Genomic DNA, 13,567 nt, shown 5'->3' with positions numbered 1-13,567 from the left:
GCCAAGAGAATGCACTGGTCATAGCAAACACCCTCTTCCAACAACACAAGAGAAGACTCTACACAAGGACATCACCAGATGGTCAACACCGAAATCAGATTGATTATACTCTGCAGCCAAAGATGGAGAAGCTCTATACAGTCAGCAAAAACAATACTAGGCGTTGACTGTGGCTCAGAGCATGGACTCCTTATTGCCAAATTCAGAGTTAAATTGAAGAAAGTGGGAAAAACCCCTAGACCTTTCAAGTATAACCTAAATCAAATTGCTTATGACTATACAGTGGAAGTGAGAAATAGATTTAAGGAACTAGATCTGATAGACAGAGTGCCTGATGAATTATGGACGGAGGTTCATGACATTGTACAGGAGACAGGAGTCAAGACCATCCCAAAGAAAAAGAAATGCAAAAAAGCAAAATGGCTGTCTGAGGAGGCCTTACAAATAGCTGTGAAAAGAAGAGAAGCAAAAAGCAATGGAGATTAAGTAGTATTTGTTCCTAAAACCCTGTTTCTCCCTGATTACTTTTCTTGATAATTCTGGCCCCCACTGATCAGGTCAAATGATTCCTTTCCTGTTTTTAATCAGAAGCTATCGGTTTTAACAAGCAGAGACGTCCCTCTTACCTAAGAGCTGGGAGTCTGGGTTGAGAGACAGATATGAAAATCTTTTTTCTCTTCAGTACAGTCTCCTTCCAAGAACTGCCCAAGACATGGCTTCTGGGATGTCCTTATCCTATGTTACAGCCACCTCAAACAAGCTGCCAGCTGTCACTGACATTTCAAATGTAGGTCCAGTACCAGACAGTTCACTTTTTCACAGTCCACTTGACAATGTCAAAAACTTCTGTGATAATGAAATGGAAGTGATTATGAATGATATGACTTCTGACATGGCAGCTCCTTTAACTAAAGCCTTGAATCTCTCATTCTTCCATACATACATTTTATAAATGTATATATATTTATATATACCTTTGTGATTTTCAAAATTAAATATATTTTCTTTTTCTAGACCTGGGGATTGTGTATTTAAATATACCTGGAAGCATATTTAAATTAATCAAGCTAATCTTCTTGAGTGAGATTTAGTATAATCTACACAGGTTCATCTTAGATTACTCAAGTTACTATGTTGAAATGGACTGCATGGTCTAGTGTTCTCTGGAGGCCTAGACTGAAGGTTTAATGCTTCTCAGTGAAGGAAGAATGACTGAAGGGTGTCTTTCCCCCCAAACCCCACAGGAGATTTTTGACAGTATTGGAGACATTTTTGGTTGTCACCACTGGGCAGGTCAGGTGCCAGGGGCATTTAGTGAGTGGAGGCCAGGGTGGCTGCTAGACATCTTACAAATTACAGGATAGCCTCCACAACCAAGAACCATCCTGCCATAATATGGATAGTGTGGAGGTTGAGAAACCCTGCTCTAGAGGGATATTGTGTTTCTGGTAATTTGATTAAGAATCTTAGTTCTTGTGACTGCTGACTTTAAACCAATTATTATAGAAAGTGAAATACACATATATATGTGTGTATTATATACACACTGTATCTGACTCTTTGCAACCCCATGAACTGTAGCCCACCAGGATCCTCTGTCCATGGGGTTTCTCCAGGCAATATATATGTATATTTAATTTAGATATGTAAATTATCATATTACAGGTTTTGTTCTGCCATCTCATCTGATGCTGGCTTTTGTGAAGTCAAACATTCTCAAAGTAAACTAGCTTGGCCTTCTGCTTATACAATTAGATGTGTCTACCCTTTCTACCTTGCTGTCTGCCCTGGGTGCTGATATATCAGTGAAATTCAGATTCTCCGTGAGTTTGGCCATTCAGAGCCCCAAGTGAAGACTGAAAAGAGAGACAGGAGTAAGGTCATATATTTTTTTTACTTAACTCCTTCTATAGCACATAATCTGTGTCCTTCTTTCAAAAGCCACTAATCTTCTCCACACCATTTTTCCCTTTGTGGAACTTTTTCTCCCATTTTAGAATTAGGTCTCTTAACTTCTCTACTGTCATAAGAAATCAGGATTATCAACCTATTCTGTATATTTTTCCTGCCCTGACACCAAGTTAGTTAGTTCAATTGCTCAGTCGTGTCCAACTCTTTGCAACCCCATGGACTGCAGCACACCAGGCTTCCCTGTCCATCACCAGCTCCTGGAGTTTACTCAAATTCATGTCCATCAAGTTGGTGATGCCATCCAATCATCTCATCCTCTGATGTCCTCTTCTCCTCCTGCCTTCAATTTTTCCCAGCATAGGGTCTTTTCCAATGAGTCAGCTCTTCCCATTAGGTGGCCAAAGTATTGGAGTTTCAGCATCAGTCCTTCTAATGAACATTCAGGACTTATTTCCTTTTGGATGGACTAGTTGAATTTCCTTGCTGTCCAAGGGACTCCCAAGAGTCTTCTCCAACACCACAATTCAAAAGCATCGATTCTTTGTCTCTCAGCTCTTTTTTTTGGGGGGGGGGTATAGGATCCTTTATTGATGGTACACAACAAAGCAAGTTTCCCTAAGCCCCTCCCTTTCCTCAGGGCTTCAGGGATGGAAACTGTTTGGAGGTCAGGAGATTCTCAGTGTGGTGAGGATGGAGATGGGGCAAGGACTCCCCAGCAGCTGAGTATTCTCTCTTCCTCTCGTGCTCTTGCTGGGGCTGGGGGTCCAGGGACCTTACTCCATGGAGGCCATGTGGACCATGAGGTCCACCACCCTGTTGCTGTAGCCTAATTCATTGTCGTACCATGAAATGAGCTTAACGAAGTGGTCACTGAGGGCAGTACAAGCTACAGCATCAAAGGTAAAGAGTAAGTGTCGCTGCTAAAGTCTCAGGAGACAACCTGGTCCTCAGTGTAGCCTAGAATGCCCTTGAGGGGGCCCTGCAATGCCTGCTTCACCACCTTGATCTTCACCATCTTGATCTCATTATACTTGGCAGGTTTCTTTAGGTGGCAGGTCAGATCCACAATGGACACCTTGGGGGTGGGGATGGAAGGCCACGCAGGGGAGATTCCCATTGAACTCAGGGAGGACCTTGCCCATGGCCTTGGCAGCACTGGTAGAAGTAGGGATGATTTTCTGGGCAGCCCCTCGGCCATCACGCCATAGCATCCCGGAGGGCCCATCCACGGTCTTCTGGGTGGCAGTGATGACGTGGATGGTGGTCATGAGTCCCTCCACGATGCCAAAGTAGTTATGGATGACTTTTGCCAGGGCGGCCAAGCAGTTGGTGGTGCAGGAGGCATTGCTGACAATCTTGAGGGAGTTGTCATACCTCTCGTGGTTCACGCCCATCACAAACTTGGGGGGATCGGTAGAAGGTGCAGAGATGATGACCCTCTTGGTTTCCACCCTTCAAGTAAGCCCTAGCCTTCTCCATGGTAGTGAAGACACCAGTGGACTCCACCACATACGCAGCACCAGCATCACCGCACTTGATGATGGCAGGATCTTGCTCCTGGAAAATGGTGATGGCCTTTCCATCAATGACGAGCTTCCCATTCTCTGCCTTGACTGTGTCGTGAAACTCACCATGGATGGAATCATACTGGAACATGTAGACCATGTAGTGAAGGTCAATGAAGGGGGTCATTGATGGCGATGATGTCCACTTTGCCAGAGTTAAAAGCAGCCCTGGTGGCCAGGCGCCCAAACAGGCCAAATCCGTTCACTCCAACCTTCACCATCTTGTCTCAGAGATGTGGCTGGCACAGCACCAAAGATGCGGTTGTCTGTTGAATGGGTTGGTATAGACAGCCTCAGCTTTCTTTACAGTCTGACTCTCACATCCATACATGACTACTGGGAAAACCATAGCTTTGACTAGATGGACCTTTATTGGCAAAGTAATGTCTCTGCTTTTTAATATGCTGTCAAGCTTGGTCATAGCTTTTCTTCCAAGGAGTGTGAGTCTTTTAATTTCATGGCTGCAGTCACCATCTGCAATGATTTTGGAGCCCCCCAAAATAAAGTCTGTCACTGTTTCCATTGTTTCCCCATCTATTTGCCATGAAGTGATGGGACCCAATGCCATGATCTTCGTCCTTTGAGTGTTGAGTTTTCAGCCCATTTTTTCACTTTCCTCTTGCACTTCATCAAGAGGCTCTTTAGCTCTTCTTTGCTTTCTGCCATAAGGGTGGTGTCATCTGCGTATCTGAGGTTTGACATTTCTCATGCCGATCTTGATTCCAGCTTGTGCTTCATCCAGTCCTGCCACCAAATTTTAGTATAATTATTGTGTAAGTAAAAAGTCTTGAATTATTAACTCAAATGTATCATCTGTTTTCTGCTTCAGACCTAAATCTGTTTGGGGAGCATCTTTTGTGTTTGTCTAGTCTCTTGTGTTTATCTAGTACACAGTTGCCCCTTTATGTCATGGCTACCTGAATGTTTTAACATCACAAAAGAAGTAGGACCAAAGAGAAAAAATAAAAATACAAACAGTTCAAGCACAACAGAACACAAACAACGATGGTGGATGAATTATAAGTTGTTAAACATAAATCTCAATTATCTTTGTTTATCAATATGTAAGAATTGACAATTATTCTCAAGTGAGACACTAAAATGGAACACAAACTAGCAACATGCCCTTGTGGCTAACCTAGTACTATCAGATTGTGCCTTCACTCTACCACATTCTTGCCACGTGTCTCCTTCACACCTTCACCTTCCTGCACCTGGTTTGCAGCAGTAGCTTCCTAGTTCATGACCCAATCTCTCAACACCAAACCATTGACCAAACCATTGCTACTCTAGAATGTCAGTTTGATATTCCCTGCTCCTAAGTTTTAGTGTGTGTGTGTGTGTGTGTGTGTTTTCACATTTTCCTACTGAACACTGCTTGAACTCCTTAATATTTTGCAACCTGACCTCAAACTTCCTTTACAACATCATCTTACATTCCCTTAGTAGTCTGCTCTACCAAATTTAGAAGTGATACGTTTCCTTCACACCAATTTGAAAAAAACAATGTCTAAACATCAAAGTCTAAACATGGTTATCTGTTTTTAGTTCTTTTCAACTAAAAATTGTATTTTATTTTTTTTTATAAAAAGGTGGTTGACTTAGCTTGTAACTCAAACAAGCAAGTATGTGTTTTTTCTTGAGGCAACTATCATACTCTTATTTGCAATAGATGTGTTTTATGTATACTTCTGGTTTAATTGCCCCAAATATAAAAAGGAGTTAAGATTTAATGTAATAATTTTACTTCTTCTTCAGAGCAATTTAAGTGAAGAATATCCTGGCTATTAATAGACTTTGGTGCCACTATGCTGACTCAGGCTGTAGCACCAACAGTTCATCCGTTACTGTTTTTGCATCATCAGGGAAAATATGAGCACAGAAAAAAAGGACAAAAATATCTTACATTTCTAAAAAAATAGTCTTTGCTGACAAACCTATTAAAAGAATTTTAAAGACCCCCTAGGGCTCCATGGGCCACATTTTTGTAACTGCTGCTGTAAACACTGAATTAAGGTCTTCACGCTGCTTCTGTCTTTCTCAGGAGCCCCAGGTTGTTGCTAATAGAAGATAAGAAATCATGAGTTGAAGAGAAGAAAGGTGCAATCTTGGAACTTATGTTCTGGTGTTCCATGTTTGCTCAGGGCTTCAGTCATGTGTCTCCAATCCTGTGTGTGCCCCTGGACCCTGACCAAGATGCGGCTTCTCTCTGGAACTTTTACTTCAAGCTTTCTAACTGTGTTTCCTTTAACATTTTTATGTGGCATATCAGAGTTTCCATCATATTGCTTATAGTTATTAGCTTGCAGGTCCTTTGGTAGAAAATGAGCTTCTGAAAAGTAGAAAGCATATTTTATTCATTTCAGCACCCATTGCCTAGGGTTGGTACATGGTAGATGTTCTTTAAAAAAGGAATGAAATAGTTTAGGGAAAGTGGGTTTTCTGGCTGTGGTTAAATTTTCATTGTAACGACTACTGATTGAAAAAAATAATGGTAGGCATCTTTTATAAAGGCTTACTATATTTCAAGCATGGTTCCAAGTGTTTTCTATATATTTCATTTAATCCTTATACATTTTTACACTCTTCAGTTATTATTCTCAGTTCCTCCCTATCTGTATTTTGTTGAAAAAGAAATTGGAGGTTAAAAGGACAAGCGATGTTTCCCCCTGAACTCACTCTACTAGCAATTATTCAAGTCAGTATTCAATCATATGATATTTATCTGAATGTTAGAGACTTCACATATAAGATACAAAGTGTGTTTTGGGGGGCTTTGCTGTGGACCTTATTGGTTTCTTTGATGGCAACATCATTGTGCATATTGATCTGAGAATATCAAGATCAGATACTTTTTTTGCCACCCAGGTAGGGCACTGCTAAATATAGTGTGTGCACAGATGGTGGAAATTTGGTTTCCATGATGTTTTTATGACTCTGATTTGTTTTTCTGTGACTTTTATTAAAATATATGTGTTTTCTTCTGATCCTATTAGCCCCTTAATGAAAAACAAATCTAAATTTGTTTTATGTAAGCCTGCCTTACTGCATTTAGCTCAGGGACCTTATACCCAAATGATCAATGGCCAAGCTGAGGAAAAGAAAAAACAGTTTAAAAAACAGAATCACTCTGGATTACTTTGAAATAGGGTCTCAGTGGGTTTCTCCTCTCCAGAGACTATGATGCTTTTATTCTCTAGATGCATTTACCTCCTGGTAGCAGAGTTCCCCAAACTAAACTTTGAGAGACAAATAAGCCAGGATTCCATATGTTGCTGCATGTAAAGGAAAATATGCCTTCTTAATGATGGGGTTACCTGAATTCCTAATGCAGTAAACATTTTCCAGCAGGAAGATATTTATGCAGTCAGATTTTTTATTAGTGGGGTATATTTAGTAATCCTAGATTAAAATAGTTTGGGAATAAATATTTCCCTTAAGGTCAAAGTAAATTAGTTATCTCCTACTAGACTGCACAGGAAATTTCATTCTGGGCTACAGAATTCTTAGGGATGTTTGTATGTTTATCTGTTTTTGCTTTGTTTGTAAGCAGTATACACCCTCACTACAGTACTGAACTCCATGACGAAGTTCCTTCTCTGTATTCTAACCTGCTAAGATGAACATTCCTCCTATGTTCACTTCATCCTTCTCAGCTCAGGCACTGTCATGGCGATATATTATCAAGACTGTATCTCATTTTTACCATCCCACACCTGTCAGGATGATCATCTTTAAAAAGTCTACAAATAACAAATTCTGGAGGGGGTATGGAGAAAAGGAAATCTTCCTACACTGTTGATAGGAATGTAAACTGGTGCAACTACTATAGAGAACATGAAAGTTCTTCAAAAAACTAAACATAGAGTTGCCTGTGATCCAGAAATTCTAGTCCTGGACATACATTCAGAGGAAACTCTAATTTGAAAAGATATATGCACCTCAATGTTCACAGAAGCAATATTTACAATAGCCAAGACGTGGAAGCAACCTAAATGTTCATCACCAGATAAATGGAAAAATAAGATGTCATATACGTGTTTGTGCATGTGTGCACATGCTTATTTGCTCAGTTATACTCAACTCTTTGCAATCCTTTAGACTGTAGCCCACCAGACTCCTCTGTCCATGGAACTTTTCATGAAAGAATCTGGAGTGGGTTGCCATTTCCTTCTCCAAGGAATGTTCCTGACCCAGGTATTGAACTTGCATCTCCTATATCTCCTGTGTTGCAGGCAGAGTCATTGGGGAAGCTTATACACATACATGAAAGGTTTTGTTTGTGCCCTCCAAGAGTCTGTTTCCCAGTCCTGTATAAGTTCTGGAGGCTGTATGGTGGGGTTGCAAAATTGCACTCATCTCACATGCTAGCAAAGTAATGCTCAAAATTTTCCAAGCCAGGCTGCAAAAGTATGTGAACCATGAACTTCCAAATAGGCAAGCTGGATTTAGGAAAGGCAGAGGAACCAAATATCAAATTGCCAACATCTGCTGGATCATCAAAAAAGCAAGAGAGTTACAGAAAGACATCTACTTTTGCTATATTGACAATGCCACAGCCTTCGACTGTGTGCATCACAACAAACTGTGGAAAATTCTTCAATAAATGGGAATACCAGACCACCTGACCTGCCTCCTGAGAAATTTGTAAACAGGTCAAGAAGCAACAGAACTGTTCATGGAACAATAGACTGGTTCCAAATTGGGAAAGGAGTATGTCAAGACTGTATATTGTCACCCTGCTTATTTAACTTATATGCAGAGTACATCATGAGAAATGCCAGACTGGATGAAGCACAAGCTGGAATCAAGATTGCCAGGAGAAATATCAATAACCTCAGATAGGCAGATGACACCACCCTTATGGCAGAAAGTGAAGAACTAAAGAGCCTCTTGATGAAAGTGAAAGAGGAGAATGAAAAAGTTGGCTTAAAACTCAACATTCAGAAAATGAAGATCATGACATCCAGTCCTCACTTCATGGCAAATAGATGGGGAAACAGTGGAAACAGTGACAGACTTTATTTTCTGGGGCTCCAAAATCACTGTAATTTATGACTGCAGCCATGAAATTAAAAGATGCTTGCTCTTTGGAAGAAAAGTTATGACCAACCTAGACCGCATATTAAAAAGCAGAGACATTACTTTGCCAACAAAGGTCCATCTACTCAAAGTTATGGTTTTTCCAGCAGTCATGTTTGGATGTGAGAGTTGGACTATAAAGAAAGTTGAGCACCGTAGAATTGATGCTTTTGAACTGTGGTGTTAGAGAAGACTTTTGAGAGTCCCTTGGACAGCAAGGAGATCCAATCAATTCATCCTAAAGGAAATCAGCCCTGAATATTCATTGGAAGGACTGATGACGAAACAGAAACTCCATACTTTGGCCCCCTGATGTGAAGAGTTGACTCAAATGAAAAGACCCTGATGCTGGGAAAGATTGAGGGCAGGAGGAGAAGGGGCAATGGAGGATGAGCTTGTTGGATGGCATCACTGACTCAATGGACATGAGTTTGAGTAAACTCCAGGAGTTGGTGATGGACAGGGAAGCCTGGCCTGCTGCAGTCCATGGGGTTGCAAGGAAGTGGACACGACTGAGTAACTGAACTGAACTGAACTGAAATGAACTGATATCCATACACAAAGGCACACACACACACACACATATGAGGGTACTACTCAGTCATGAAAATAAACGCAATAATGCCATTTGCAGCAACATAGATGGAACTAGAGATTATCATACTAAGTGAAGTTAAGTCAGGAAGGGAAGGACAGGGACTTCCCTGGTGGCTCAATGGTAAAGAATTTGTCTGCCAATGCTGGAGACATGGGTTTGATCCCTGATCTGGGAAGATCACACATGCCATGGAGCCACTAAGCTCTGGGACCCAGAAGCCACACCTACTGATGCCCACGTGCCCTAGAGCCGATGCTTTGTAACAGGAGAAGTCACCACTATAAGAAGACTGCACGTTGCAACTAGAGAGCAGCCCCCACTTCCTGCAACTAGAGAAAAGCCCACGCAGCAACGCAGCCCCAACACAGCCAAAAATAAATAAATAATAAAATACAAAAAATACAGTTTTAAAGAAAGACAATAACTTAAAAATGTTAAAGAAAAGACAAAACAAATATAACTTTACTTATACCTGTGTAATCTAAATATGACACAAATGAATGTATCAATGAAATAGAAGCAGACTCATGCAGCAGACTTGCTGTTCTCAAGGGGAGGGGAGGAAGGGAGGGATGGATTAGGAGTTTGGGATTAGCAAATTTAAAATATTACACGTTGAATGGATAAATAATAAGGTCCTACTTATTACCACAGGGAATTATATTCAATATTCTGTGACAGACCATAATGGAAAAAATATATGAAAATAATATATATATTAATATATGTATAACTGAATCACTTTCCTTTACAGCATAAATTAACACAACATTGTAAATCAACTGTACTTCAGTAAAATACATTTTTAAAAAAAGACAGTGTATCTCATTTTGTTTTCAAACCATTCAGTAGCTTTTTGACCATGGACAGGAAGACGCACATATTACATCATGATCTATGTAAAGACAGAATTTCACAAAGGGACTTTTCTTTTACAAAGTGTAACATACTTTGATATTCTCTTATATATTCTCCCTACAGGTCCATAAATTGATAATGTGTACATTTACAGGTCATAATCCTCAGTTTGAAAAAGATATTCAATTTTAAAGCAGTGGCTCTCAGAGAGTAGGAAAATTAAAGAAAAACTATGTAATACTAATGAATAAAAGCACACATTTGCTATAAGAAAACCAAGAGATCACTGGTTCTAAATTTTTGCCATGAATGAGGATCACCTGAAAGGTGTGTTAATACATTCACAAATTACTGGGCTCCATACCTGGAGATTTGATACAGTAGAGTGGTGAGCAATCTAATAATATGCATTTTAAATAAGTTCTCAGTAATGCTAATGCTGGTGGTTTGGGGTGGACCCTTTGAGAATCTAGGGGTTTTCACACTTTGAGTCTAGGGGGAAATCAAGGATTTCTTCCCACTGTTCATTTTTTTCCACCTGCCTCAGAATTCTAAGGATGCCCCCTTGTGGCAAGTCAAGGAAAAAGTTAACAAGACAAGGCATCCAAAATAGCACTGATGAAAACAGTAGAAATAATTTTCAAATATAAGGGAATGACAGAGGAGGAGATGGTTGGATGGCATCACCAACTCCATCAACATGAGTTTCAGCAAACTCTGGGAGATAGTGAAGGATAGGGAAGCCTGATGTGCTGTAGTCCATGGGGTTGCAGAGTTGGACACGACTGAGACTGAACAACAAAAACATCCCCTCCATGTCCTTCAGAAAGGAGAACAATGATTGTTGTAAATAGTAAAGCATGGGACTCAAAAGTCTAGAATTTAGAATCAGATGAACCTGGGTTCGTGTTGGGAAAGCTACTTAACTTTTCTAATTTAAAGACTTCTCATTTACAAAGTAGCATAATGACAGCATTTCTTTTTCATTTCTTAATATTATTGTGAAAATTAAGTACATTAACATATAAAGACTGGAATATCCTGATTTACAGTTTAAGCTGTGAATAACTGTCATCTGGAGAAGGCTCTTGAGAGTCCCTTGGACAGCAAAGAGATCAAACCAGTCAATCCTAAAGGAAATCAACCTTGAATATTCACTGGAACTACTGATGCTGAAGCTGAAGCTCCAATGCTTTGGCCACCTGATGCAAAGAGCCAACTCACTGGAAAAGACCCTGATGCTGGGGAAAATTGAGGGCTAGAGGAGAAGAAGGTGACAGGAGATGAGACGGTTGGATGGCATCACTGACTCAATGGACATGAGTTTGAGTAAACTCCAGGAGGCAGTGAAGGACAGGGAGGCCTGGTGTGCTGCAGTTCATGGGGTCTCAAAGAGTTCCATACAACTTAGCGACTGAACAATAAAGAATAACAACTGTGCTCTAACATTCTCAAGTGTGACACTTGCACCCAACTCATACTCATATCCCCATTGTCAAGCCTTCCACCTAACACATTTTCCCCTCGATACATCCAGAAAGAAGCACCAAAGACCCAGTGTGAATTCAGAATTCCAATATGTCCATTACTCCTGCAGGATTCTAAAAACCCTCCTACCACTTGAAGTCTGTTACTTCAGAACAAGCTGTTGTGGTATACAAATCTCAGCTGCTGTCAAAGCAAAGACTGACTGGCATAGCTAATGACAATACTTCCCACACGATCATCTGCTTATTGCTGCAGACATGCCTCATGTAGGTGGTTAGCCCTGAGTCCCATGTCTTGGAACCTGCTCGTGCTATCAATGCAGGTGTCCACCCCATCTGAGGTCCACAATTGGAACAACCTTCCTCTCAGTGCTGTGCTCAGCTTCAGATGCACAACAGTGAGATGCGCCCAAGTTGCCGGCACAGAGCTCTTTTTCCTTTATTGATGTAGAATTGACATACAATATTATGTAAGTTACAGGTATACAATAAATAATGCATACTTTTTTAAAGATTACATTCCATTTATAGTTATTTAACATACTGGCTAAAATATTAACTATATTCTTTCATCTATGATATATCCTTGTAACTTATTTTATATATACTAGTTAGCCCTTTAGATGCAATCAATAATTTTCACACACCACAATTACATAAACTACAAATATACAGACTTTAAAAATAAAGCTAAGGATTTCCCCGGTGGTCCCGTGGCTAAGACCCCATGCTGCCAGTGAAGGTGACATAGGTTTGATCCCCGGTCAGGAAAATAAATTCCCATATGCCACAAGGAGAGACCCAAACATAAAATTGAAAAATTGAAAAAAATTAAAAGCCATAAAAAAACAAAGCAAAACTACCTGCTTTAGAAACATAAGTCACATTTCTTTGATTAGTAATGATTTGCCTATTTTTTTCACCATCTGAAAATAATGAAAGGAAATTAAAATGATCAATTTCTGCCCTAAGGAGCTCATTATATACTTGAGGATATAAATACATATGGAATTTCTTTGATCTAAAGATTTTTCTCACATTTGAATGTCTCTAAAACCTAGTGACATTTAAATGTAGTAATGTTCATTTCTGAAAGTAAAACTCTTTAATAAATCAGTGCCATTTTAATAACCTGTGCCATTTAGGAATCAAAACCAGGAAAATTAGAAACTAGCTATAATATAATACAAGAGGTTGTGTAAATGTCTCTCCAGATATTTTTAGGCTATACAGCTAACAGGAGTCAATTTTTAATAATAGAAACCTTGAGAATAAAAAATGTAGATACTGACTTCTGTACACACACACACAATGTGCACAAATATCACTACCAATATTATCACCATCACTATTCATAGTTATTAATATAAATCTTACAGTATTTTAATGTGAAAGGTATCTATTCCTCCTCTCTAGGAACCAACAAAACTCCAAGCAATGTTAATAACCACAGAATACCACTCAAGTATCTCTAGTTTTGTCAAGAGAACACACTGGTCATAATAAACACTCTCTTCCAACATAAAAGAAGACTCTACACATGGACATCACCAGATGGTCAACACCAAAATCAGACTGATTATATTATTTGCAGCCAAAGATGGAGAAGTTCTATACAGTCAGCAAAAACAAGACCAGGAGCTGACTGTGGCTCAGATCATGAACTCCTTATTGCCAAATTCACACTTTAATTGAAGAAAGTGGGGAAAACCACTAGATCATTCAGGTATGACCTAAATCAAATCCCTTACGATTATACAGTGGAAGTGCGAAATAGATTTAAGGGACTAGATCTGATAGACAGAGTGCCTGATGAACTATGGATGGAGGTTTGTGACATTGTACTGGAGACAGAGATCAAGATCATCCCCATGGAAAAGAAACACAAAAAAGCAAAGTGGAAAGAAGAGAAGCAAAAAACAAAGGAGAAAAGGAAAGATATAAGCATCTGAATGTAGAGTTCCAAAGAATAGCAAGGAGAGATAAGAAAGCCTTCCTCAGTAATCAATGCAAAGAAATAGAGGAAAACAACAGAATGGGAAAGACTGGAGATCTCTTCAAGAAAA

General features: G+C 39.7%; 1 long non-coding RNA gene and 1 pseudogene across 1 annotated transcript in view; both read right to left on the bottom strand.

Annotated features, from left to right (window-relative positions):
• Positions 1-13,567, bottom strand: part of LOC132344230 (uncharacterized) — a 68,123-nt gene that overhangs the window by 39,912 nt on the left and 14,644 nt on the right. The window lies entirely within an intron of this gene.
• Positions 2,648-3,697, bottom strand: LOC514503 (glyceraldehyde-3-phosphate dehydrogenase-like; annotated as a pseudogene).

This window comes from Bos taurus, chromosome 29 (assembly GCF_002263795.3).
Source record: "Bos taurus isolate L1 Dominette 01449 registration number 42190680 breed Hereford chromosome 29, ARS-UCD2.0, whole genome shotgun sequence".
Classification (NCBI taxonomy): Eukaryota; Metazoa; Chordata; class Mammalia; order Artiodactyla; family Bovidae; genus Bos; species Bos taurus.
Note: the sequence above shows the minus strand (reverse complement) of the source record. Positions and strands in the feature narration are given on the sequence as shown.